General features: G+C 43.5%; 1 long non-coding RNA gene across 1 annotated transcript; it reads right to left on the reverse strand.

Annotated features, from left to right (window-relative positions):
• Window positions 1-722: 722 nt before the first annotated feature.
• On the reverse strand, window positions 723-27,979 carry LOC140605430 (uncharacterized). The gene is made up of 2 exons (XR_012008091.1): window positions 27,861-27,979; window positions 723-1,215 (listed from the first exon to the last, which is right to left on the reverse strand). It is a non-coding gene; the product is annotated as an uncharacterized lncRNA (long non-coding RNA).

The following is a 27,979-nucleotide window of genomic DNA, read 5'->3' on the forward strand; positions in this document are numbered from 1 at the left end:
AGGGACTTAGGATTCAATTCAAGTTGCTTCATTACATCTTCCCCCAAGTAATTGTTAGCACCGTATGTAGAACCCAAATCCTAATAGAAAAAAAAAAAAATTAAGCCATGAAAAAAGATGTCAGAATTAATACTGATGTATATAAAATGACCAATAACTTTCATTCCACTAAACTTCATAACTCACGAAAGGAAAAATATTCCTTTGTTTAGTGCAAATAAGTATCTCATTTATTTTTTAAAGGAGCCACTGAGAGGGGGAAAAATGCAGATGATTTATCTTTCTTCCACCTTATTTAAACAGCTGCTGGCACAGGACAAAAAAAAAAAAAAAAAACAGGAAAAGAAAATCTCTGGCTTCCACTGCTGCCTCTGAGGAGCCCCCCAGGGGTCCTTCCTCATGTTACATATCAAAACCCTTGTTTGAAAATTAGAGTAGAGACTGAGTTGAACAGTACACTGAAACAGGGATTTAAGATGTTACAAATAAAACAACTTGTTTATATTGTACAGTGAATGTGTTTTACATACTCTTAGGCTTCGGGGGGAAATCGCTTTCATAAGACATGCTTATTCACACCAAACACATTTATCAATTAAACTGAATATAATCCCCCAAATCAAAATTAAATCTTGCGCTAAGACAGAACACCTTCACCAAATTACACCCACACATATGCACAGAAGAGGAAGATCATTCATTACAACTGACCAACAAACGCATATTTTGCAAGCTTATGTTTTATATGTCTTATCACGAGTAAGTGCACACCTTAAAATCAGATGACTTATCACCATGAGGAAGGTGGTGGTTGAGTTTCTCAAATGCAGGTATCATTATCTCAGGGGTTCGAAGACACATGGTGGGGGGGAAGAAGGACAAATTCATGACATTAATATTGTGCATCTTCCTGGAGCATCAGCTTTTCTGAAAGACATGGGGTAGGTTAGTAAGAATCCTTTCTCTTGCAGGTACCTGAAGGCCCAAACTCACAGTCTTAGGAACATCTCATCATCCTATATGGCAGCGGGTCCACAAAGCAGGTGGCTCCAAGGTGGGTTAACCCAGAGACTCTGTGATACCACAACAGGTCTCTCCATTCTTTATCATTTTGCTTGGTCATGTTCCCAATAGGGGCCTTCTCCCCTGGCTGGCTCTCTAGTTTTACACGATAACTACCACAGGCTCAGATAGTGCATCCAGATACAAAAATGGCTGGAAAAGAATAGTAAGTCACTATTTTTTTTAAGAACAAGGGCAATTTTTCCAGTACTGCCCATCCAAGTAACATGGGCACACCCAAGTATATGACTATATATAATGATGAAATTCCCATGAGCCACTTCGATGAATCAGTACTGACCCTGTGCTGGAGACAGAATCATCTTTCCCGTGTACATGGAAAGATACTGCAGGAAAGGACTCTCTCCGAGGGCCGGTACAATAGGAATAGGGCACCCAATAGAGGTTGCTTCGGGATGCTTGGGGTTAGGAGAAATGCCAAGGAAGTGGAAATGGAAATTCCTCCTCAGAGCTTCACAACCAGCCACATCGATAGGAACTCAGCAAGCAGGCGCTTCTGGCTGTAAGATGCTTCGTGGGACAGGACTCCGGAAAACACTTTTGGCATCTGCCCCGTGCCTTACCCTTGGCCTTAATTCCAGTCCTGGTTTGCTTCTGTTTCTTGACCCAAGAATCCTGACCACAACAAAATGCTAGGTCAACTCTTAACTTTCCTCTCGTCTCCACCAAAAGCAGCACTTGCTCCTTTTTCACTATTCCGTAATGTGTTCTACCTACGTATTCCATTCACAGCATCATCCCCTAGATTTTAGGAAAATGTGAGATGCCTAAAGAATGAATATATACATTATTAATAATCCCAAGAGAAGACCTATGTAGTGGAAAAAGCACAGCCTTCGGAATAAAAAAAAAACTGGATTCACTGACTGGCTGTTTCATTTGCTGGAAGCATAACCTCCTGTGAATACATTAACCTTTCTGGTCCTCAATATTCAAATCTTAAAATGGAATAGTAACAGAGGGCTTGCTTTTGTAAAGATTAAATTACAAGACATGGAAAGGACTAGTAATACATGGGGGTCGAAAATATTTTTGGGATACATATAAACACTCAGCTGTTGAAGAGGAAAGCAGCCAATGTTTTAGGTGTAGGTATAAACACTCATATTATCATTATATACCATCTGGCATAGAGTGTGGCTTTTCAGTTTGCAAAGCATTTTCACCTACACTGTTTCATTTAATGCCAAAAGATGCAAGATGTTCATTTTACAAATGAGGAAATGAGTTTTAGAGAAGTTAAATGTCTCAGCTAAAGTGTTGCAAAAGAAAAAAAAAAAAGAGTGTCTCCCCCCCCCCCCAAAAAAGCACTGAGTACTTTCTATTGCCTTGGTCCAGCTATTAAAATTCCCACAATAGCAAGTTATTTCTCTCAAACCGGAATATGAGGTCTTTGAAAATAGAGGTCATTTATGTCTGCGTGTCACAGGCACATAAAGAGTTCTCAATAATGATTCAATAAGTGAATGAATAAAATAAAATTTTAAACAGGGAACAAAGTCAGATTTCAATATAGTAGTTAAAGGCCCTCACTCTGAAACCAGGACATGCAGGGTCCTACCCTTCCTTCACCTCCTACCAGCCATAGAACCCTGGCTAAGTTACCTCACCTAATTTGTACTTTGTTTTGTCTTTGGGAAAGTGTAAATAATAACCACATAGGTGTAGGAGAAGGAAAAAGAATTCATGACTAAAATATGGTTAGCACTTAGAGTCTGGGACACAAAAAACACTCAGCAGAATAGGGGTATTACTCTATTACTACTACTATTCTCATCATCATCAATGAATTATACACCGTCTTAATCCACATGGGCTGCCATAACAAAGTACCATAAAGTGGGTGACTGAAACAACAGAAATGCATTTCTCACAGTTCTAGCATCTGCAAGACTGAAATCTGGGTTCTAGAATTACCAGGTTCTGGGGAGGGCTTTCTTTCTGGCTTGTACATGGCCAGCTTCTTGCTGTGTCCTCACAAAGCAGAAAGAGGAGGAGAAAGAGCACAAGCTCTGTGATGGCTCTTCTTATAAGGGTGCTAACTTCCAACCTCACGACATCATTAGAGCCTAACCACATTCAAAAGCTGATCCCCAAACACCATCATATTGGGACTTCAACATAGGAATTTTGTGGAGACCCAAACGTTGAGTCCATGACACACAGCAATAGGCATCTCCCCCCAAAAAAAGCAAAGGCTAAAAGTCTAGCTATCCAGGAAGGACCTAGCAGATAGGTCAGAAAGACAAGAGGTTCATCCTTGGAAGGTCCCCAAGAGCCAGGAAGGGTACATGGAGTAGATGCAGTGTATTCAGACCACTAGTCCAAAGCCTATAGACCCAAGTTATCAGCAAAGGCAGCCCAAGCTAAGACAGCGGGCAGACTGCCACCTGTACGACTCCCCAGTGAGCACCTTCATACATATCCTTATGTGTAACTTCTTATAGAGATGATCACCTGGACTCCAAGGACACAGAACATTCAGGAACTCACAGAGGAAGCAGATTATCACATAGTGTCTTTGTTCAATAGACCAGCTGTCCTCTCTGACCCCACACAGCATCTTAGACCTTGAAGAACACTGAAGCCATTTGGCAAGAGGTTCCCTCCAGGTCTCTGCAAGTTTCCTCATTATGAATAAGCTACTGCCCATCCTCCTCCTCCTGCTCCCAATCATCTTGGGGCATGGCTTAGCTTGTAGTTTTTCCAATTCTGTCCACAGACTGAGTTTCACTGCAAAGAATGCAAAGATCTTCATGGGTGACTCACAGCAAGAATTTGTCATAGCCCCAGCTTATCATGGAGGGGGAGAAAGCTCCACCAATCAACAAGACGACCAAAGATATTTTTTTCAGGCTGGTACTATAACCCGAAGAGAATACCTCCAGGCAAGGCAATCTTCAAGGATACTCCAAAATTTCCTGCAAATGATCAAAGACACAGACTATTGACTTAGAATTGGTGCTGGTGCTGATAAACACCGCACACCACAGCCTCTGACAGCCTCGCGCACCAGCACATGTGCTCAGTGGAGACAAGGGGGTTATCTTCCAAAACAACTTTAAACAAACAACGATTTTACTGTTTTCCTTCCTGATTTAGTCATATAATGGCTTGCATGGGTGAGGTTTGTGATCATTGTTTTTGATGAATGGTACTTGGTAAATAAACTTGGAATCAGAGAAGATTCAGTCTTGTGAAGCTCAAATGGAACTCAAGATGAAAAAGAATGGAAGATTTAAAAAAAAAAAGATCACAAGGGAATAAAGATGCTCTGACCTGCCTAAGAAGGAAAATAAGATATCTCTGATGCTTTTCCATGATACTCTCATAATAGAACTAGTGAATTTAATCTTCTGAAACTGAATAATCAAGTTACCTGCTCAATGGAATCAATCTCCTAGCAAGATACAGCTTCTAGCTACCTTCGTGTTAAGAGAATATTCCTAACATATACATATTACTCTTCCCTAGTTTTTTTTTTTTTTGCTTTTAACTCCATAATCTCATGCTTAGATCTACTGCACATCAACGAAGCTGAGAATCAAAATGCAGAACTTAAGTACAAACTATGCAGACAAAACACATAATGAATTGTCCATTCTTCTTATGTTATACTTGTTCTTGCTGATTTTCTCAAGTTTCTGTATTTCCTATGTCTCTTATTTATAGTAAGACTAAATATACCCAAATGAACATATTTTAATGAACACAAGAAGTAACCCAGGAAAAAAAAAAAAAAAGTATACCATACCCAGAAAGAAAAGGCTACACTGGTTTTAAAGTGTCCTAATTCTCTTACCATGTACTTGAGATCAATACATGTCCAATCATTTACATAGCCTGCGGCATTCCTCAAATGACACTAAGATGTCCTGAATCGTTACTGGTCATAATAGGAGTAGAATAAGAGAGAGAGAGATTCAGTAGCTCTGTTTGCAAATGAGAATAAAGAAAGAGAGGGAGTCCCGAAGTGTCTTGAAGCATTCTGACGTAGAAATTCATGCAAGAGAAACATGAAAGAACAGAGTGTCCACCTGTTCTTCTGCAGGAGGCATTTGATAACCGCCAACAAGTCTGAGATCTCATTTACGGTCACACAGAGAAGCAAGAGATCTCACTTATGGTCACACAGAGAACCGTGACCCAACTAATCCCTTTCCCCCCTTTATGTCACTGCTTCTAATAGGTAGAAAGACATCACGGATAACAATGCTTTCGCTCTCAGTGAACAGACTTAGGCAACGTTGTCGAATGTCAACTCGGTGACATCAAGCCACGGCAGGTGTGGGAAATGCAGAGAAAACCATTAAGAGTTTGCTATTTTAAGATTTTAGTGGCTCAGCATTCTGTGGCTGCAACACAAGTCAGTAATGACAACACAACGTAGACAGTATTGGAGGCCGAGGACAAATGTGAAGGAACAAGTCATTGTGAGGTTGAATCACTGGTTCTAATTTCACCCCTGTAATTCTGCATTCACATGTGACTTTGGGTTTGGCCACGTGGCTGTGCCTGATGAGATACTACTGATGGGAACAGAGATTTAAACTGTGTTTGCAAGGCTGGGATGGCCCTCCTGCACTTCTTGCATCATCCCTTTAGTCCAGGCTGATGAACAAGACCTAAGAGTGTGGGTCTGGGCCAGAGCAGGAGTCACACCTGGAGCTGGGATCACAACAGCCTCCACATCTCCCAGAGGAGTGGCCCAGTTGAACTGAACACCTGCTTACTCCCTTATGTCACTGAGTCTTCATGAGTATTTGCTATACACCCATGTGAATGATGGAGCCATTGGTATTGGGGGTGGGAGGAAGGGTAGTACAGTAACAAAACCCAAAATATGCTTTGGGGCTGGGTGAGTTAAAGGCCCATTCCAGAGAACTAGAAAATGATTCTCTGTGTCAGGTGGTGGGAAGAAAAATGGGCAAAACTCTCAGTGTTGCTAATTGGAAGATGAAAAATATTAACGAATAAGTAGCTCTGGACGTGTTTCAAGGTCATATGTTTTACGTGAGAGCTGATTGTGATTAGCTACATCTGATAACTCACCATAAGAATAGACCATCCCAGAAAAAAGTCATCTCGCTGGCAAATGTGAAAAGAAAGTAGAGAACCCATATATATTCCAAAACTTTCTTCTTAAGAGATCGACATTGTGATTATGGAAAGACCACGTCAGGATAGAGACCAAATGAGGGGCCTGGTCTGCACACCCCGCAGTTAGAACGTCTGAAAGAAGTGAGCACCTCCTCCTATCGTTGGGCAACACACAGCAAAAGGTCTCACTGAACATCACAGAATAGCCTCGGAGAAACCAAAGTGTGGCTGCAATCACCACAACAAAGGGGAAAAAAAAAAAAGCATAACTTTCTGCCCTCTGGTTATTCTTGCAGCCATATTATTACCCGCTTATATAGTACACGCGTAAACGTATGGACGACATATACAGGGTAAGTGTGTATGCCAACATGAGGCACTCTCATTGTTCCCTTCTATTTAGGACATTGTTGGGAAAATATACAATACCCTTCCCTACTATTTAACAACTTTCTTACATATATTTAAGTGTAAACTTGCTGTTTTCGATACCAAATAAACATGGGGATATTTTACAGTGGAAACATTCACTCCTGTGTTGTATTTCTTAATTTTTTTTTAATTTTTATTTATTTATGGTAGTCACAGAGAGAGAAAGAGAGAGAGGCAGAGACATAGGCAGATGGAGAAGCAGGCTCCATGCACCGGAAGCCCGATGTGGGATTCGATCCCGGGTCTCCAGGATTGCGCCCTGGGCCAAAGGCAGGCGCCAAACCGCTGCGCCACCCAGGGATCCCCTGTGTTGTATTTCTTAATGGAAGTAATCCACGCTAATAATTGGCATGCAGTCATGTTTACGTCATTGGAACAGACCAGAATGAAAGCTATGCATTAATTTTGCTTCAAAGAGAATGATAAAGCATTATTAGCTCATAAAGGCAACCTACCTATCCACAGGTTTTTTAAGCACATGTTTGTGTCATACAAAATAAAAGATAATTTAGGGTGAAGACATTATAATGACATAATGCTCTGAGGTTAAAAAAAAAACAAAACAAAATGGCTGTAAAAAAGCAAGCACGTAGGCCCATCTGGCACACTTATCCTGCTAAATGACAAGAGTTTGCCGAATATAATCACTTACAAGTAAAAAGTTACCTTGACCTTTACCTGTTTAATATTTCATGTTAAGAGCAGACCACCAGTAAATGTAGGATAATTGCAGTATTCTCAAAGTTGAGAAAGATGATAGAACTAAATATAACCCAAACCACTTGGAAAAATTCTGGTGCCCATCATACACGTCCATACATGAATCACAGGAAATAACGACCAGGGACCCTTGGACGAGGCCATTGTACACATTCAGAGTAGGTGCTACACTGTCACTTGGGTCGAGGCAACAGGTGTCTCCATGTAGGCATAAGAAAATAGCATGGCGCACTCACTGCGGCTCTGGAGCTAAGGCCCAAGAACACTGAAGGAGGTTGCAGTGATTTTTCCATATTTAAAGAGGGACTTAGGATGCTACAATTTCAACCTCTGCAGGAAGAGCTTGGTTGATGCCCTCTTCTCTCTGGGATCACCTACATCAGCAGAAAATCCATTTGGTTCACTTTTGGAGGAGATTTCTAAGAAATGGATTTTCATTTCTGATTGAAGGAAGAATTTTTGCCATTCATCTTAACTACCTTTGTATCTACCAAAACCACACAAAAATATCTCAAATATTCCAAGTCGGGGCTTTTTAATAATAAAATTATCTAGGGCAGTATGTTTTAAATTATGTTATTAACTTTTTCAAAATACTGTAATATTGTAAGTTGATTTGTTGCTAGAATTTCCAGAGACTGACATATTATTACCAAATCGGCTTTTTGCAGAGACTACACAGGCACACCCTTGTCACACACACAGGCACACACAGCCCTTGTTTTACTCCTCTATCAAGCCATCTGTCTCAGAAACAAAAAAGAGAAACTGACATTTTTAATTTTTGTTTTTTGCATTTTCTCTACTTCCCACTTTTTTTTTTCTTTTGGTTTTAACCTTTTCCATTCATGTTTGAAAAACTACTGCTTTGCTGGAGATTATCTCCAACGACAAAACAAACTGAGAAGTGTTAGTTTATATCCCTTGATAGAACTTCCTAAGTAAAATTGCAATCTTAAGGGATCGCTCAAAAATGTATGCAACATGGATTTTTATTATTTTCAGAGTAAAATTCCATTTATCTATAATCTTTATAGCTAATTATTTTTATTATTATTATTTTAGAGATTTACTTATTCACGAGACACACACAGAGACAGAGACACAGGCAAATGGAGAAGCAGGGCCCCTGAAGGGAGCCTAATGTGGGACCTGATCCCAGATCCCAGAACCAAGCCCTAAGCCGAAGGTGAATGCCTAACCACTAAGCCACCCAGGCATCCCTAGCTAATTATTTCTAGGTAAAAAGTTAATAAATTTTTTAAATCCAAAAAAACCCAATATTATGAATATATTTATTTCAAAACAGTACTACATACATCTCTTCCATAGTTAATATAATTGTACCAAATAGCTGTCTTGCAAAAAACAAAACCAAAAAAAAAAAAAAAAACACCCCAGCAACAAGGGATATTTTACATACACCATATTTAATATAGGAAATTGCTATAGAATTTTGGATAAACTGGAAAGTAAAGGATGAGGTTGAGATTATCCAGAGAACAGTGATGTCGAGAGGCCGCACTAGCCTGTATTGACCATACTAACCAGCAATCCTATTTGTGGGAAATTATCCAAAGGACTTGGAATCGCAATCTCAAGGAGATACCTGCACTCACACGTTCACTGAAGCATTACTCACAGCCTAGATATGCAGTCAGCCTGACTGTCCATCGATGGAGGAATAGAAAAAGAAAATGTGGCATACAGATACAGGGGAACATTCAGCCTTAATAAAATGGAGAAATCAGCCCTTTGCAACAACATGGATGGATCTAGAGGACATTAACTGAAACAAGCCAGACAGAGGGAAAATACCATATGATCTCATTGGTATATATAATCTAAAATAATCAAATGCGTGAAAGTAGAGAGTGGAATGGTGGTTGCCGGGGGCTTGGGGAAGGGGAAATGGGATGGTGAAGGTCAAAGGGTACAAAGTCTCAGTTCCACAAGGGAAGTAGGTTCTGGAGATGCACCACAAACCACAGTGCTTCAGCCAAGAAGACCCTACTGCCTACTGAAAATTCACTTACAATGGTAGATTTTATGTTGGTTCATACAAAAAAGAGAAGTGTCATTGGAGAGCAAGGACAAGAAAGGTGCATCAGTCACAAGTTAGTTTATTGGGCATAGTGATGGCATTTAATAAAGAAAGTATATGTTAAATCCATTGGGGTCATTTCGTAACTGAGGCTCAACCAAGTTAAACTATAGGTCCAAGGTCATTAAAATCTCATAACGGAGGCACAAATCCACATCTATCTGCGTCCAAAGATTGGCATCTAATCCTAGTTCTTTTCCTAAGAGTTATGGTCCCCTCGCTCAGGCGTTGGTTTTCCAGTTTACAAGAAAGACTTCGGATGATTACTGGATATGAGCCTTTTAATGCCTAGTTGATTGCTTCTATCCTTCAGAGGCAAAAGAGATATGTTTTTAAGATTTGGGAAAAAGGAAAATAGATTTGTTTTTATTTTCTTAAGCATGCTTATTTTTACTTCTTCATTTCACTTGTTTACTAATTTAAAAAACATTAACTAAACAAAACCATTTATTAAACAACACAATGTGATGGTTTTGAATATGAGTGAATGTGCTTCATTAAAGGAAAAAACTTTATTCCTTTATAAAATGGCAATTTAGAAATCTGGATCTAAATTCAGTTTGATATTTACTTTCCTGGTTATCGTAAATGAAAAAGCACTGTTACTTCAAAAGTGGAAGGAGGGGATCACTGGCTACACTTACTCTCCTAATCTCCCAAACACACAAAAGTTTAGAAGTATGGCTATGAAGTTATCATCCTCCCTCTGGTATATCAATTTTTCTAATAAATTAGTTGGAAGTTGCACTTTATGTTTGTAAGTGTGTATAAAACATATTGTGGTAAACATAAACAAAGGTAAGTCCTTTGATCATAGATTTCCTTAATATTATGTAGTGAAATGACACTTGACCTGTCTTCTTCCCCAGAAACCATCATCTCCATCAAACCAGGAAAAAAACAACATCAGACGAATCCCAATTTGGGGGGGGGGGGGGGTTCTAGAAAGTACGCAGCATGCCTTAAAACTCTCAAGGTCATCAAAACCAAAGAAAGTCTGAGAAATTATCAGAGCCAAAAAGATCTCAAGCAGACACGAAAACTAAATTAGTGTGGTATTCTGGACGGCTGCCTGGAGCAGAAAAGAGAGCATGAAGTAAAAACCAGGGAAATATGAAAAAAAGATGGACCTTAATTAACAATAATGCATCAATATTGATTCGTTAATTGTAACAAATGTACCACACTCATCTAAGATGTTACTGATGGGGGAAACGCTCTGCAGGATACACGGAGACCTTCTGTACCAACTTGGCATTTTTTCCATAAATCCAAAATTGTAAAAAATAAGAATACTTAATATGCTTCATCATTTCAAAGATTTTGAAGTTTATCCCTATTTTCCCCCCATATATGACAAAAGCTTTGACAGCAGACATTTTCTGAAATAAAAATCATGAAATAGTGGATACAACTAAGAACAGAAAAGGAAAAAGGATACAATTATCAAAAAAGGAAAAAGAAAAATCCCAAACCCTCTTTCCAAATTAATAGTCCCTCCCTCCGCAGCAGGTGTGCGATGTTCGGACGTGAAAGCATCGCCTACCTTGAAGGTCAAATGACGTCTGAGGTTTAGGATGAGCTCCTGCTATCTTCCTGACGTGCATCTGCGCTTGCCTCACTGCTGGTATCCTTGTTCCATAAATTCCACGTGGGAACACTTTTGTTTATTAGTTTTGAAGTCTTCCGAGGGCTGGTTTGGCTAAAATCGGGTCATTTACAGATCCACAGTACCAGACATCGACGACCCAACGTAAAAGCCAACCCATTGCCTGAGGCGCCCTGACCACTGTCCCCTAACGTGGAACCCTCTCTTCTGCGGGATGGCTCGGTCCTCACCACTAGACACAAGTCAGCTGGCCGTGCAACCAGGTGAGGGCACCCATGACCAAAGAAAACTAGTAGAAATTGTTCTATTTAGAAAAAATAATAATATGGGAATTAAGTTCTAATATTTTCTTTCTGTATCCAACAGATATTCCCGGGCAGTTCATTTTGGGGATCACCCTCCATATCCCTCGCTTCCGTTGGGTGTCATGATGACCAATAACATTCAAATACCTCTTTATTAGGCCAGCCTCAGCCTTATCTCCAAACTCTATGGAGTCTCGGGCTAAATCGCTTCCCGTCATCATCCTTCTCCCCAGTAGGTGTTAGACACATTTAGACATCAGGATAATTTAAAATAGAAGTAGGCAAGGATTTCTTTACTGAAAATAAACCAGTTAGAAACAAACCAAGCAATTATATTAGAGCACAGAGTGTGTGTGTGGAGGTACGTGTGTGTTTGCACACAAGTGAACAGGTGTATGTATGGACATAGGTGGGCTCTGTGTGCTTCTGCGTGCACGTGTACTGTGTGCACGCACCTGTGTGTATGTGCACATGTGGCTGTGAGCCAGTCACGAGGGCCTTCCAGGGCACGCTCCACCTGCACCAGCCGAGGGGTTTGGAGCAGAGGATGGAGGGATGGAGGGACTGGACTCAGGTTGTGCAAGGATCACTGGGGCCACTCCGTGCAGAATGGGCTCCCGGAGGGATGAAGACAGGCAGAGGGGCCTGCTGCAGACGCGTGTAATGGCCCTAGTCTGGGAACACCACGGCTTGGCCCAGCAGGCTGAGCAGGATGGGAGAGGCTGAGCCAGAGTCCCAGGTGGAAGTCCTCGATTGGGTCACATATTAGGCGGGAGACCCTGGGTGGGGCACTGAAATGCAGTTTTCTTATCTACTCAATCTGCTTCAGGGCAGCACTACTGGATAAACTGAGGTGCCCGGTCACAAAAACATTCCCTAAACTCTCAACATCTCTGTAATTAAGCATCTCGCTCAGGGTAGGACTTTTTGAACAGCAAGTCACATTAGTGGGTCATGACATTTGTTCAGTGGGTCTCATTCAGCATTTAAATAAAAAAAATAACAGAATAAAAGAGAAGGGATTGCACTATTTGGAAAACACTGCTATAGACGGAAGAACAGGGTTAGAAATCAGACAGCCCGACACGCCACACTCTAGGCTGACGTTCTACAAGTCCATTTAGGCTTCGGCTCCAGGATCCTTATCCAAAAAGTTGACATGGTTTTAAAAAAAAAAAAAAAAAAAAAATTCTAACTCATGGGATTTTGTAATTAAATGAATTAATGCACATAAAGTGCTCGGCAATATATTTGGCATATACTGAGCCCTCAGTAAAATAATTACATGTGATTATTAATTATGGGATAACATGTAAAGAAACACTTTGTAAATGATAATTTGTCAAGTTAGCACCTATTGTCCTTAGGTGATTTGAATAAACACGTGCATGATTTAGAAATACACGCTTTCAAGGATCTATACTTACCCAGTTCTCTTTAGTCACCCAGACCCTAAAGAATAGAAACATGCCCCCAGCATCGGTGGGGTTCCCATCTGTCTCTTATCTATCTTGCCTTTTTGGTAACACTTGCAATTACGAATCCCAAGTGAAAACCAAAGAAAAGAACTCTGAGAGAACATTCCACAACAGGCAGTTATTCAAAGGATCCTAATTCCCCTGCCATTCTCCTCACCTACTGACACTCCCAGAGTCTGCTGAGCCTCCGGGTGCCAGATTCCCTCAAGCAGGTGAGCTCTCCGAGGCCTGGACCCCCCATGCACCAAGTCCAAATAGGACGCCGGGACTGCTTCATTTGACGGTGAGCTGAGCGTGGGACGGTCTTCCTTCTTAAGTGGTTGGTTCCAGGACGGCAAGGGGATTCCTATTTACCTTTTTAGTTAATTCTGGTCATGCCCCAGCTTTCTATCCTGTTAAATCCTACACGGAATGGTACCGTCTCCGTGGGAATTTTAACATGCACTCCTTCATCAGGCTGGACCCTCCCTGGTTCCCAAGGAGCTCTCGGGTCCTCTGGGTCCCTTTCTTTTGTTAACTGATGGGGTTGCAAAAGCAGTGGGCAAGTTCAAGGTCCTCTGTGCCATGAATGCAATTCCTGTTTTCCATTCTAGGAGTGATCTTTGATCCTTCTTCTCCTGGGGCCTTTGCCAATCTCCCAAATCCTCTGCGTCTCCAGAAACAATCCACTAAATGAGGTAGAAAAACAGCCCTTCACTACCTTAGGTCGCGGCCTAGCCCTAAAATGCTTCAATGGCGAATGCAGCCTGAAGTCTTCGCGGATGATTAATCAATTTATTATTTCTGTTGATACTTTCTCAAAGCTCACGATTTATGAGCCTTGCCTTGATTACAGCAATTAGTAAATGAAATTGTGTTTGCATTTCCGCGGGCATGTTTACATCGCACAAGCCCTGCTTTCCTCCAGGGGAGCCCGGCAGTAACAGCTCTAATCAGGGCCAATCCCATCAACACACCATCAACACATCTCTAGAAGAGTAGCACAGGTAATTCACTTTTTTCATGCTTTGGGCAAAATTAAGTTTCATGGCCCATAGCACCACGGATATTTCCCTTAGAAAAACCAGCTTGTAAAAATGACTTACTATATAACACGGTGATAAATAGGAAGCAGCACTCATTCACTTCATGTAGACCAACTAAAAGGATCTTTTAAAGCTCATGTTCCCCTTCGCATCTAAAATATATTACACCAAATAGCGTTAGCACGTACCGTTTTCTGAAACGCGCACAAGGCATATGCCTCTACACGGTGTCTCTTAAGTGGAGAATCTAAGACCATATTTAACAAAAGAAAGGAGAAAACGGACTGTTTTAAGATCTTAGACTCACATTAAGTTCTCACTGATTTATTTTTCGCTTTCGTTAGGAGATAATTCCCTGTGCGTTCCATTACTTTTCTACAATTACACCCGATGATCACTTTCTATTTTTGTCTGGGAGACTAACACCCAGAGGTGTCTCTGGGTATTCCTGGACGGTGATATAAAATGTGTCGTCCATCCTTCACGTGCAAAAATAAAAAGAAAGCAAAATTGAAGGACAGTGAGCTTCCCTGGCTCAAGTGAAACATTCCATTCGGGTGTTCCTGTGGGATCGAGCCGTTCTTGGAGGCCCAATGGCTGTGGCAGTAGGAAGAGGTGGCCCTTTCCCAAGGCCAGTCCTGCACCTTCCACTCCACTGCTCACGAGCACTTAGAACACACCGTTCCACCCTAGCACCATCAGATTCTCGGGATACGCACTAGACAACGCTCACTCCCTAGGAGAGACCCACATGTGGTTTTTGTGTCAGTCTCTAAATTTGACTTTTACATTAGTTGGTGTAACTAATAACCAGGCAAATGTCCATCCAACTTGGCTCTACCTTTTGAGTGCATTTGCACGAGGGCTTGTGTGCGCAAACACGTACACACGTGTGCATGTGCATTTGCTTGGTTTCTCTGTGGCTGGTGTATTTGCAGTAGACAAGTCACCGTATAACTGCATTTTAAATTATCTTGAAGTCCAAATGTGTCCCACACGTACTGGGGAGAGGGATGGTGGGGTGCAATCAGCCTGGGATTCAACAGAGTTTGGAGATAATGCAAAGACTGGGTCTAAGAAGAACTACTGGAATTTGATTAGTCATCAAGACACAGAATGAAGGTAGAAGGGGAGAGGACTGGTCCCCGAAAGGCAGTGAACGAGCACATCCACCGGATGCAGGAGGAAAATGTGAGGACGTATTTCCTGCCTTTTTTGCTTAACTAAAATTATCGTCACTCTTTTTCACGTAAGGTCATTCATTGGCACCCTCGCTTGGGAATAGGAAGGCGGGCTGGTGTGTAGCAGGGAGAGGAAGTGAGGCATCCAGTAGGGTGGGGTTCCACGACAGGCAGTGGAGGCTGGGGGCCCCTCAGGCACCGGGCTTGCGTGCAACGTGTGTGAAGTCACAGCGGCTCGCTTGTTCCTGCACAGCAAGCTCACACCTGTCCTAGAACCTGTGCACTCACTCTTCCCTTGGTCTGGAATGTTCCTCCCTGCGTACCAGCCAGGCCCTCGCTCAGATCCCCAGGACTCCACGCACGCGTGGCACGCCTCAAGGCCTCTCCCCCTACCACCCCCGCTGCCCAGCCCCGTCAGCTTCTCTCTGCAACACTCCTGGGCACCTCAGACCCTCTGTCTATCCTACATATTTGTCCGTTCTCCCTACTTACAAACAGGACTAAGGTACGTTCTCTCCATTTCCTGAACTACATACACTGGGCCCCATGCATAGTGGTTCTTGACATTTTTCTTTTTTTGTAGGAATGAAGTTGTACTTTATACATTGCAAATTAGTGGAAATCCACACTAAAATTTCCTAACCCTTGCCTGCTTGGTTGAACAACTTTTTGGATAGTTCTTCCTCTATATTTCACCGAAGCTTATTAGTATGTAAGTTAACATCTTTTACAGATGTTCAAGTCATCTCTACTCCCAACGTGGGGCTCGAACTCACAACCTTGAGATCAAGCATCTCATGCTCCTAACATAACACCTTTAAAGATAAAATGTATTCTGTGCTTCAAATGTTAGTGCATCCCCGCTGTTACATCCCAGGATGAATACTCCTGACTCCTCAGGCAACACGTTCCCTCTACAAAACCAAGACCGTAGAACAAGGCAACAGTTTGCTTTCCGCGGCTTTCTCACTTTCTCCCAATGCTTCCTGGCAAGACTCCTTTGGCTCTGCAATCTGCCCTTCCTTCCCCGTCACTCACCCCCACACGCCTGGATGACAACCTCCAACAGGAGGAGCAATTCGCCTTCCCTTGAAGTGAACAGAGGTTCTCCTGATTGATGAGGAACATGCAGAACAAAGTCCCCCACGTTAGAATCCCCATGCTGGGAAGGAAGCGCAATCCTGCGGCAGCAAAGAGGAATTGACAGTCTCACACTCCGCTCATTCATTTACTCATTCATTCATTTGTTCAGATGCGTCCACCCTGGCAAGCTCCCGGGCTGTCAGAGAGAACGATAATACGTAGTTCCTGTCGTCGAGAAACCCGCAGCCTGGCTTCCAAGACAGGCCACGTGTTGATCACGAGGATGTCTGAACAATCTCTAAAATACCCAATTCACCCTAACGGTGGGTCCTAAGATCCTATTATGCAGACTTGCTGGTTTAAAGGTAAATGCCACTTGATTACTAGTGGAAACTATCGGGAATTTCCTCCAGTGGTATTGCACACTGATTTTTTCTTCCCCCTTTCTATATAAAAAGCTCCAGCTTCTGCCTTTAGAGAGAACATGAGCCTGGCGACTAAGAATGCTTGACGAATCCAGCGTGCAAAGACAGAGCCAGTCGGCAATGGGGCCAGAGACACAGGAGCGGGAGTCTAGGGATGGCCACCATTGACCAGACCACAAATCCCAAACCTTGAGAAATAGGAAAGAAGGAAATGGGGGAACTGCCGGAGTTTGGGCGAGGAAGGTAATGATATAAAAATTGGTATAGGGATCCCTGGGTGGCGCAGCGGTTTGGCGCCTGCCTTTGGCCCAGGGCGCGATCCTGGAGACCCGGGATCGAATCCCACGTCGGGCTCCCAGTGCATGGAGCCTGCTTCTCCCTCTGCCTATGTTTCTGCCTCTCTCTCTCTCTCTCTCTCACTGTGTGCCTATCATAAATGAATAAAATAAAAATTTAAAAAAAATTGGTATACATGGACTGCCCTGGGCAGGGGGGTTCCATTGGTTATGTGTCTGCCTTTGGCTCAGGTCACGATCTCGGGGTCCTGGGATGGAGCCCTGTTCAGCCGGGGGTCTGCTTCTCCCTCTCTCTCTGCCCCTCCCCCTGTTTGTGCTGTCTCTCCAATAAAAAAATATTTTTAAAAACTTAAACATGGTGTACGTTCTTTGGTATACATCAATGCTTGAGACAAGCTCGCTCATGTTAAATACTAGCCCTGACCTCTGTTGGAGCTGAATTAGTCTGGCTTACACCACTCGGTAACTTATACATACATTTTTCTAAAGACCCCAGAAGCTCTGAGACAGAGTGAGAAACACACTTCTAAGACGACTTGCAAATACACTTGTAAAGTTTTAGAAGGCACGGATTCTTTTCTCTTGAACTGCCCAAAGTATTCAAAAATGTGGAGGAATTAATACTTTATTTTTGGAGTGGAAGTACTGGCTTGAAATGATGCATTAGACCATATGGACCTAACATATATTGAGAACATGCCATCAAAAAACAGTGAAATGCACACTCTGTCAAGTACGTACGAAATGGTCTCCGGAATAGATCACCTGTTAGGCCATAAAACAAGTCTCAACTCAACAATCACATCATGTGTGTTTTCTGACCGTAATGGAATAAAACTTGAAATCAAACATAAGAAAAAAAAATCTGGAGAGAACACAAATACGTGCGGGCTAAAAAAACATAATACTAAACAGTGAATGGGTCAATCAGGGAATCAGAAAACACTTGGAGTCAAATCATCTTGAAAACACAACAGTCCAAAATCTTTGGGATGCAGAAAAGCTATTCTAAGAGGGAAGATGGTAACAATACGAGCCTACCCTGAGAAGTATGGAAAACCTCAAATAAATAACCTAACCTTCTACCAAAAGGAGCTAGAAAAATAACAAAACCCAAAGCCAGTAGAAGGGAGAAAATAATAAAGATTAGAGCAGATAGAAACAAACTAAAAAAGAAAAAAAATACAAAAAAAAAAAAAAAAACTCAATAGGACAGACAATGAAAGCAGGAGCTGGTTCTTTGGAAAGATACATAAAATTGATGAACCTTTCTTTAGTCAGAGTCACCTCCACACCCCTTGAGGAAAAAAAAGCAGAAAATGGACTCAAATAAGGAAAATCAGAAATGGAGGAGAAAGAGCAACCAATGCAGTAGAAATACAAAGGATCACAAGAGAACGCTACAAATAACTACATGCTAACTACTGGCACAACCTAGAAGAAATAGATAAATTCCTAGGAACCTACAACCCTCCGAAACTGAATCTGAGAGAAATAGAGAATTTAAACAGACCAATTACTGGCAAGGAAGTTAAATCAGTCAACCAAAAACTCCCAACAAACGAAAGTCCAGGACCAGATGGCTTCATGGGCGAATTCTACTAAACCTTAAAAGAAAAAATTAATATGTATCCTTCTCAAACTATTCAAAAAAAAAAAATAGAAGAGGAAGGAAACTGTCCAAATTCATCCTACAAGGCCAGCATGGCAAGAAAAACAGAATTAGTACTTCATTTGTAGAGCTGATGATGGTTAAGTTTTCATCAGTGTAGGTAATTCTATTAATACTCCTATTTTCTGACAACTTGGCTCTCAGTGTCGCGTGTGTGTACACACACTTGCATATTGAGACTGATAACCTATCATCCAATATTGAATGAAAACCTGTAATAGAATGAAATAATTCCTGTCTTAGAAAAGACATACTGAACTACACATTCATGGCAACTTCACACTTACCCCAAAGCAGGTTCCAGACCACGCAAGATTTAGGCTGCACAAGTTCAGGGTTTTGGATCAAAGCCACATCCCCTGATGAGTGGCGTCTTTCTGCCCCCACTCGAATTTGGTTTCCTTCTCATATTCTCTCATAGCAACTTCAATTTTCCTTCACTATTCCTGATAGAATTTATGATCATTTTATATTAGGACTATCCCCGGTGAGATATTCTCTACTTCGTCAGGGAAAGGGAAGCAGAATTCCAAGAGTAAAGCTTACACCATCTCCAGCAAATCCTTTGTGCCTCGAGCTACTCAGACACGGTATTCCCGTCTACACATTCAACACCCGTCACTTGCTCGCTCCTGAGTCTTCTCTCTTGATTCTCTGTCCCTAGTCCTCTGGGCCTCAGTGGCCTTCAAAGGTCACCACTGCTTGACTGCCTCCCCGGACACCTGCCCTTCCAACTTTCAACCACATCCTGAATACCCTTCATCTCCTCTCAGGGTTGGAAGACAAGATGTTGGCCTGTTGGCCATGCAACTCCTGCTGGCCATGTGGCACCCCCTTGCCTGGGACCTTCCCCTCAGCTACAAAACCTGTTTAATTAAAAAAAAAAAACAAACAAACAAACCCACAAAACCCTATTTAATAATCCAACTGCCTTCTGTTACAGTCACTTTGCTGTTGCCCCCCAGGGCCGTTTGGGTGACACCATTTCCCATTTCTGCTGGGAGTCAGGCCGGCTGAGGGAGGGCCATCAGCTCAGCAGCAGGTGGCCCCCATAGCAAGGCCGCCCGGTCAGGTGTGCAACCACGTCTTGTGGCTTCCGCTGTATTTGTAGACCACAAACAGCACCGTCTGCTCCTGGGAGCCCGTGGGGCACGCGGGACCCAGGTGTTGCCAGCAGCCCTACAAGCGGCTCTAAAGCGCTATTTGAACGTGAAGTCATGATCCTGCAGGTGGCATGTGGCGGAGGGCAAACGGAGCAAGAGGCCCAATCTCTGCTCCGCCCAGAGTACACGGTTTTCTTTCCAAATGCAGGATCTATTTAAGCAAAGGAACACAATTAAGAGTCCGTGGAGTGTCAGGTTCACCTAACAGAAGAGGAATAGCTCTTGTCTTGCTTTTGCCGCCTGGGCCTCCCCAGGTGTCCTGAAGGGAGAATGATGGCAACAAGTTTAAAGCGCACTCCTGGGATTCTCGGCTCTGTGCCCCGTTGCTAAGTGCCCAGTGCTCGGGGGATTACCCGACCATCTGGGGGAGGTCCTGGGGAACTGGATGCATCTTTGCAGATGCTCCCCTGGATTATGCACCATCTCCCAGGGCAGTGACATGGCCTGGCCTCCCAGAGAAGCCAGCACCTGTCCACAGGAGGGTCAGAGTCGTCCCCTTATCCCTGGAATTTCTCCAAATGTCCGGCTTCCTACTCTGGCTGATGTCCACACGTGGCCGCCAGGCTCTCTGGCTCTGATCTCCCAGTAGGGTCGCCGCCACTGGGCCCCACTGAGATGTTGCCACACTCCTCACTGCTAAGACCCACGCTGCTGGATGAGCTTCGCAAAAAGTGGAATCTGAGCAACTTCAGGACTTTGAGTCTCTCTGTTGGGGGGTTGGCAGGGCATATAGATAAGCCTATAAGGAGTGTTTCAGAGTTCTTACTTGCAAGGATCTGCCTTTCCTACCACCAGTAGTCTCCTCTCCTACCACCAGTAGGCTCCTCTCCTACCACCAGTAGGCTCCTCTCCTGTGAACAGACCTAGACCGTCCAACAGGTCAGCAACCATGACTTTCCATTTGGGTGGCTGAATTGGCGCGTTTCTCAGTCACCTGGGGAGCATGAACACCTACGCACGCCTGGATCCCAGCTCAGAACCAGATCTCTGGGTGTAGGAGTTGGCATCGGGGGAGGAGTTGCAGCAGATTCAAAAGAGAAGGAAGATACAGTCGTCTGTGCCTGGGAGGAGTTTAGAGTTGAGCGAGTGGGCACACCCGCACACCCCCACACACACATTGATCAGTGATAATAAAGACCATCACAAAGCATGCTGAGGGTCTGGAGGAGGGAGCAAGCTTCCCTACAGGCAGTGGGGAGTGAGGCACACGCTGAACAGGGTCTTGCCAGTAGCTGCCAGGCAAAGGGAACTACAGGGGTGTGGGCACACAGGTATAAACGAGCTTCCTGCAGGTGGAGAAAAAGGAAATTTTTCAGGATGCTGATACCCAGAATCCTATTTTCTTTTCTTCTTTTTCTCTACTTGTGCCACTCACTGCTAGTCCAGCCAACCAATTGCTTGGGTTTTAAGCGCCTTCAGGATTGGAGATGTCTTTGGTTTATCTGTCCCTTTCTCCCAGGCTGTCTCTCAGCCCCAGTGGAGGGGTTGGCCTGGCCCAGATTGAATCCACGCTGCTGCTGATAGACAAGACTTACTGAATCAACCAGCTGGCTCATATTTACAAGTAATTCCTTTTCACCAAGCTCTGGAGGAACAGGTTGTGCTGAGCCGCCTGTTAACCTGCCCACATTTGTTTTGTGCAGCCCACTAATTTTCCTTTGAACTAGAGTGTCTCCACAGGCCTTCCCACATACCCATCAGCTAAATATCCCCGTCCCTGTCTTCACGGGATCCCTGAGTGCTGCAGAGCCCCAGTGTGTGCCTGTTGACCCCAGATACGGAAATGGGAAAAACAAAAAATGCTCAAGCTATTCAAAGACACAAACTTTAAGAACTGGTCAAACATCCAAACCAAGATGGAAGAAAAACAGCAAAAACCTTCTGAAAATTTTCCTTATATTCTTACATTCGTTCAACAAATATTTATGGAGCTATTAAGATGTGCTGAGCACTATTCTAAGCTGAGAGAGAACACTGAACAAAGCATTTCAAACACACTGCCTTCGAGAAGACTATACTGAGCCAAGGAAGAAAATAACCAAAACCCAAGGCAGGAGGTGCAGTTCTTATGGGGAGAAGCGCCGTGGAGAGGGCAGGAGTGAGGGAAGGCTTGCTATTCTCCATCGGTGGTCAAGGAAAGCCTTGCTCAAAAGTGAACATTTGACTAAAGACGTGTACAAGGGAGGGAGCAAAGGAGAAGCCATATGAGCACTGGAGATGACAGAAACTGGGGTGAAGAGGACCTGAGATGAGAGCACACTTGGGGTGTTCAATAGCAGCAAGGAGGCCAGTGTGGCTGGAGCCACATGAGCTGGGGGGAAAGTCATTGGCAATGTAGTCCCAGCAGTGACGGGGCCACATCATTATGGACTTTATAAGGCATCTCTACCCTGGCAGTCATATAATTCCTTCTAATAATGTGTCAGTGTCCACCTTTCCAAGGGCAGAGACCAACCTTGAGAGCTGCTTTAATCCCCATCCCAGATACCTAAGCACAGTGACCATTTAATAGTACATACTTACTTAAAATTTATAAATTTGGGGGTTACGAGTGGCAATGGTGATCCAAAGGCCAATAAATCTTCAAGGTACACCAACCTCAAAGAAAGGATCTCCAAGATTTGAAAGAGTAGCCCTAGACTCGAAAAAGCCATGTCGATTAAGCTGAACACTCAACCAGGCTTGAATTTCAGGACTTTTGAGGGTCCTGTTGACGCAGGATTTGTTCTGTATCCAGATCCTGTCTAAATAATTCTTTGTAGTCTACTGGCAATCTCTGGGGTCTTGGAGAAAAGAAAGCAACACTGCAAAGAGGTCCTCCTAGGCAACTCCCTCAGACACAGCAAATGGCTTCTGCATCCCCACATGCATTGTATCCAAAGCAAGAACAGACTGGCAATGAGATGAGAACTTGAGGACAAAGCAGCGAAGAAGAGACTATTTTGGGAGACAGGCCTTTTGATGCACCTCAAAATACATACACATTCAGTCAAGGGGGGAAGATCTTGCCATGGAGTTCAACCATGTTTTTCTTTCAAACAAAGATGAAGTGTAGGCATACTAAACAAGATGAGAGATCTTTGGTGCACAGGCTGAGGGGAAAGACAGCTGACCTGCTCGGTTATGAAGATGTGAGCAGGAACTGAATGACTTTTCTGTAGCTCAAGAAGAGAAGAACAAAGTCTTGGGAAAGACTGGTCACACCATCCATGGAGAGGTAGGAGATTTAGGGAAGATACTTGGCCAGGGAGATCCCAAGAAAATAACACTTAATAAAAATCTCATTTCTAATATTTGATCAGAAAGTGCAATCCCAGGACAGCAAATATATGGGAGAATGGGCATGAGTTAGGAAAGGATGTCAAGGAAATATGTGATGTGTAATTGAATAATTACATTCATGAAGATTAAAAAAAAAAACAAAACAGCCAGCATTCAGCCCCATGGTGTGTCTTTGGGCATAGTTTCATGAGACAGCATGCTGCCAGATAGTCCATTTATGGGAGAAATGGGGAGGAAATTTATCTGCCAGCAATCTCCCATCTCAATCCCCTATTGGTCAAGATGTGTCCCAACTTGTTTTACATTGTTCTATGACATGGTCAGTCATGTGCAGCCACAAGAGGAGTCAGAGGAGAGGCTCAGAGAAGCAAAGTCTGTTCTACTCACAGGTCCTAGATACGGGAGGCCCAGCATAGCCCTCGGGACCACGTGGGGAAGCACGAAGGAGGCTATTAGGAGGCAAGAGACAGGCAAGGAGAGGGCTTAGGCCATGACTTTCATTGGGGTTTCCACGCAAAAGGCAAGGCAAGGTGGAGTAAGGAGTTAAGGATTGGCCAGCTTACCTAATTATGGCAGGCTTTCAGCGATAGAGGCACTCTCCTGTCACCTGGTGTCTGGAGGCCCTTGGATGATTAAGACAGAATGATGCTGACTCCTGGGGTACACAGACCAGAGACAGAAGAAATGGCTCCGCACAGGTTACTTCTTCAAAGGCATGCTCCCAGCTGAGCCCTTGTTAGCTCTAGGAATTGGCTATCCCAGGAGCTGGCAGTCAGAAAGGTTTTCTTATGATGCCCAAACATTACAATATACAGAAAATACAAAATATATACACAACACACAATTAAAGCTGAATCTTTCCCCCTTCCAGCACATGTCACCTGCTGGCTTCAGCAGCCCCAGTCCACCCTCGACTGCGATGCTTCCTCAGGGGAATGGTTACACAATGAGAGATTCCAGACGGAAAGCCAACTCCTTTCGCCTGCCCTTTAGACCAAACTTGTCAGCTGTTGGTCAGAGCCCACCCTTCTCCAGACAGGAAATTTCTCCTTTGAGAACTAAGAGTTCTAACTGGGAAGAACTTATGTTAATCTGGAAGAGAAATGGGAAACATAAGCCCAAGAGTTGGTCACGGGGGGTGATAGTTGAATGACTTACATCCCGACAGGCTGTACCGTAACAGCCCACAGCACCATACTCCACAATTCCTGTACCAAGCATATACCCCAGAGCACAGTTCTCCATCCCCACAAACTTTGTCCCCGAGCTAACCTCCAACTGAGCATCCTAGCTAGGTCATCAGCAGCTTCTGCGTGGGAGCACGTAATAGGACTAGGGAAATCGACAGTCATGAGCCCAACAGGATAACTTCCTCACCTAAAAGTCAATCTCTTGGTTTAAGGCCGTGACATGCCAGGCATGATATTGATGGCGAAGGCCCTCCATACACCTTTGGGTGTCGATACTTCCAGATTATATTGCTGGCAGTGACGGCAGTTCAGTATCTAAAAACACGTAGCAATTCTGGTACAAAATGCTGCCCCGCCTAAGATAAAACGAGCTGAATGCAAGACTGACCTACCACTAAGAGGTTGGAAAGTCTCCCTGCAAAAGGAGGCTTCACACTGGTTTCTGCTTCTAGAAGGATCAGCCTTGTGAGGTACCCATCGTCTTGCACTTGTATATAGTTTCCATCCCTGTTACTGAGGCCGCTCTATCCATGGACTCAATGCATAAATCTTGAGGCTGAGAGACATGAGAAGTCCATACACATCATACCCACCACCAGGAGCTCACTCACACATCTCTTCTCCAGATATTTTTGTTCCCAACATACCAATCAGGTTCCATCCAGGCTCCTGATGGTCTGACTGGTCCCTTGGCGACTGCCCAGGAGTTGACATCTGTACATAAGATCACCTTTCATTCTATACACTAACACTGAGACTGAAGAAAGAGAAATTAAGGAGTCAATCCCATTTACAATCGCACCCAAAAGCATAAGATACCTAGGAATAAACCTAACCAAAGAGGTAAAGGATCTATACCCTAAAAACTATAGAACACTTCTGAAAGAAATTGAGGAAGACACAAAGAGATGGAAAAATATTCCACGCTCATGGATTGGCAGAATTAATATTGTGAAAATGTCAATGTTACCCAGGGCAATGTACACGTTTAATGCAATCCCTATCAAAATACCATGGACTTTCTTCAGAGAGTTAGAACAAATTATTTTAAGATTTGTGTGGAATCAGAAAAGACCCCGAATAGCCAGGGGAATTTTAAAAAAGAAAACCATATCTGGGGGCATCACAATGCCAGATTTCAGGTTCTACTACAAAGCTGTGGTCATCAAGACAGTGTTGTCCTGGCACAAAAACAGACACATAGATCAATGGAACAGAATAGAGAATCCAGAAGTGGACCCTGAACTTTATGGTCAACTAATATTCGATAAAGGAGGAAAGACTATCCACTGGAAGAAAGACAGTCTCTTCAATAAATGGTGCTGGGAAAATTGGACATCCACATGCAGAAGAATGAAACTGGACCACTCTCACCATACACAAAGATAAACTCAAAATGGATGAAAGATCTAAATGTGAGGCAAGATTCCATCAAAATCCTAGAGAACACAGGCAACACCCTTTTTGAACTCAGCCACAGTAATTTCTTGCAAGATACATCCATGAAGGCAAAAGAAACAAAAGCAAAAATGAACAATTGGGACTTCATCAAGATAAGAAGCTTCTGCACAGCAAAGGATACAGTCAACAAAAAACTAAAAGACAACCTACAGAATGGGAGAAGATATTTGCAAATGACGTATCAGATAAAGGGCTAGTTTCCAAGATCTATAAAGAACTTATTAAACTCAACACCAAAGAAACAAACAATCCAATCATGAAATGGGCCAAAGACATGAACAGAAATCTCACAGAGGAAGACATAGACATGGCCAACACGCACATGAGAAAATGCTCCGCATCACTTGCCATCAGGGAAATACAAATCAAACCCACAATGAGATACCACCTCACACCAGTGAGAATGGGGAACATTAACAATACAGGAAACAACAAATGTTGGAGAGGATGTGGAGAAAGGGGAACCCTCTTGCAGTGTTGGTGGGAATGTGAACTGGTGCAGCCACTCTGGAAAACTGTGTGGAGGTTCCTCAAAGAGTTAAAAATAGACCTGCCCTACGACCCAGCAATTGCACTGCTGGGATTTACCCCAAAGATACAGATGCAGGGAAATGCCGGGACACCTGCACCCCGATGTTTCTAGCAGCAATGTCCACAATAGCCACACTGTGGAAGGAGCTTCGGTGTCCATCGAAAGATGATGGATAAAGAAGATGTGGCCTATGTATACAGTGGGATATTCCTCAGCCATTAGAAACGACAAATACCCACCATTTGCTTCGACGTGGATGGAACTGGAGGGTATTATGCTGAGTGAAGTAAGTCAGTCGGAGAAGGACAAACATTATACGTTCTCATTCATGTGGGGAATATAAATAATAGTGAAAGGGAATATAAGGGAAGGGAGAAGAAATGGGTGGGAAATATCAGAAAGGGAGACAGAACATAAAGACTCCTGACTCTGGGAAATGAACTAGGGGTGGTAGAAGGGGAGGAGGGCGGGGGGTGGGGGTGACTGGGTGACGGGCACTGAGGGGGGCACTTGACGGGATGAGCACTGGGTGTTATTCTGTATGTTGGTAAATTGAACATCAATAAAAAATAATTTTATTATTAAAAAAAAAAAAAGATCGCCTTTCCCTCTATCAGCATAGATAACACAAAGCCCTCCTGACTGGAAAGACTTTCCTTTCTGCTGCATTTCTAGAGCCTCCCTAAACTGCAGATAAAATGTGCCACTAGTACATTTGAAGCCAGCTAAATCTACAGGTTGAACTGTGTCCCCCAAAACATGTTACAGTTCTAACTCCCAATACCTGCGAAGGTGATCTTATTTAGAAATAGGGACATGGCAGGGGTAATCAACTGGAGATAAGGTCCTTAGGGTGGGCCCTAATCTGATGTCCTTTAAAAGAAGAGAAAATTTGGAAAGAGACAGACACACAGGGAGGCAATGGCCACATGATGACAGAGGCAGAGATGGGCAGCATCTACAAGCCGAGGAACACTAGGACTGCTTACAAACACCAGGAGCTGGAAGAGGCAAGGAAAGATTACCCCACTGGATCTTTTAAACATATTTTTTGGAAGGTTTTATTTATTTGAGAGAGAGAGGGAGAGCACAAGCAGGGGAGGGGTAAAGGTAGAGGGAGAAGCAGGTTTCCCATTGAGCAGGGAGTCCACTAAAGGGCTCAATCCCAAAACCCTTGAGATCATGACCTGAGCCAAAGGCAGATGCTCAATCCATGGAGCCACCCAGAGTCCCTTGTCCCCTGGATCCTATAGAGAGACCATGACCCTGCAGGCCCCTGGATTTAGACTTCTAGACTCCAGACCTGTCAGAGAGTAAACTCCTATTGCTTGAAGGCACCCAGTTGGGGAAGTCACTTACAGAAGCTCTAGGAAAAAAAGATGTATGTGATGCCAATCCCCTAGGACCCAGACTCAAGTCCTTTTCTCCTGTTAGTCCTGGTTTGAGGGAGAAGAATAATTTAAACAGAATGCTGGCACGACATCACGCCTCCTGAACCTGCTCAAATCCGATCCTGAACGTACCACTTAAATCACACAACGGAGACCTGCCAAGCCCTCCCCAACTTCGGCTCACTGGTTTCAACACCACACAGAGTATTATGATTGGCTTGGATCACATAATCATGCTGTGTGCCATGCCTCAGTCTATACTACAGTCGGAATAATAAAGCAAGCTGTTTCTCAAATTGAGAGTGTTTTAGCCTGAGAAGGGACTAACCTTGCTCGTGAACTCTAGGGAGACCAAGCTCCACATACCTCCCAGGGACTGATAGGCTTCACTCAACAGCCTCATGCCCCACAGTGAACCCAAGCAGGGAGAGGCATGCTGACGTCACG

This window comes from Canis lupus, chromosome 15, assembly GCF_048164855.1.
Source record: "Canis lupus baileyi chromosome 15, mCanLup2.hap1, whole genome shotgun sequence".
NCBI classification, from domain to species: Eukaryota; Metazoa; Chordata; class Mammalia; order Carnivora; family Canidae; genus Canis; species Canis lupus.